The sequence below is a fragment of the Sinocyclocheilus anshuiensis genome, unplaced genomic scaffold, assembly GCF_001515605.1.
Source record: "Sinocyclocheilus anshuiensis isolate Anshui unplaced genomic scaffold, SAMN03320099.WGS_v1.1 scaffold1529, whole genome shotgun sequence".
NCBI lineage: Eukaryota > Metazoa > Chordata > Actinopteri > Cypriniformes > Cyprinidae > Sinocyclocheilus > Sinocyclocheilus anshuiensis.
In genome coordinates, this window is record NW_015540930.1 from 83,657 (window position 1) to 85,039 (window position 1,383).

The window sequence follows — 1,383 nt, forward strand, 5'->3', positions numbered from 1 at the left end:
GTGATATTTAGGCCCTGGAATGTGAATTGTACCAGGAGAACCCTGCCAAAAAAAATGTGTATTTTACCCGCCGAACGCGATTTTTACTGGGGGACCCTCTCGAAAGCAATTGGGCTATTTTCAGGCTAGTTTTGAGTAGTAATTGGGCGGGTTTTGTAGCGAAAACCTGGCAACCCTGCACCAGACAGAGTTCTCGGTGATTCTCCCTATTGTAAAGTCATGCAGTGTGTAACCTCCTGTCGTCGTTCCATCATGCAGTGTGAACACAGCATCAACTGAATGCTACCCCAGATAGTCGTTCAGTGTGAAACCAACAGTGATGCGACGTATTTGAAAATTGTGCAGTGTGAACTCGGCATTACCTGTATACTCACGGTGTGTTATTTACCTCCAGAGTTTCCCGTGTTCCTACGATCCCGATCTCCTTCGTTCCCGATCTCCACCAGGATACCTGCAACAAAGGCAAAGAGACTTACTTTCAGCTAAGCATTCGAGAACTCTCATACTGCCATTGACTCACCTGCCTTCTGCTCACCTTGCTCTTCAGTCATTGTCAATAAACCCACCTGCTTAGAACACTTATCTCGTGTCTCTGCCTGTGTACTGTGACAATTATAGTATTTGTTAGCAAATTGATTGGGATTTTTCTTTGCAAAAAAAAATAAAAATTGTCGTTTTTTGCAACCTATGGTGCGCCCTGTGTCCCACCCACCACGACCTTACAGGACGCACCCTAGTCCTAACTCCAAGTGTTTCCCCTTGGGTAAACTGACAGCCTCACCCAAATTTTCCAGGTGGCCAAGATGTGCAATGTGCAGAGTTGCGCTCTTGGTCCATTGCTTGCCGTCACACCCAGAGGGCTGCGACACACTTAAAACTTTAGTTATTGAACATCTTACTTGTTGGCGACTCTTCTGTCATCTGTCGTGGCCTCTTCTTTCTGAAGACAATCACACACCTGCAGAAGTCTTGACTTGATATTGTAGAGATGTTAGCCCCTTTCACACATACAGTCTTTACTGGTAAATTAACGTTACGAGATAATATGTGAACAGGGCCTTTTCAAAAATACTGGTAAATTTGTTCTGGCAATGTACCAGTATGAGAATTTGTAACATTAACAGTAAATTACCAGTAATGTGCTCTGTGTGAATGCAGAACAAGATTACTGGTATGAGCATGTGTGAGTTCAGAACGTGCTGACATAAAGACGGTCGCGCACCGGACGAGAAGCGCAGCAGTGGCTCAGGACATCGTTCAAAACAATGTTTTCGAATTTTAAAGACATAGCGCGACGCTGCGCTGCGCTTCTCGCCCTCCTTAAGACGTCTACTCTTATAACTTTCTGATGCAGATGACACATTTACTCCGCACTGTGTAGTA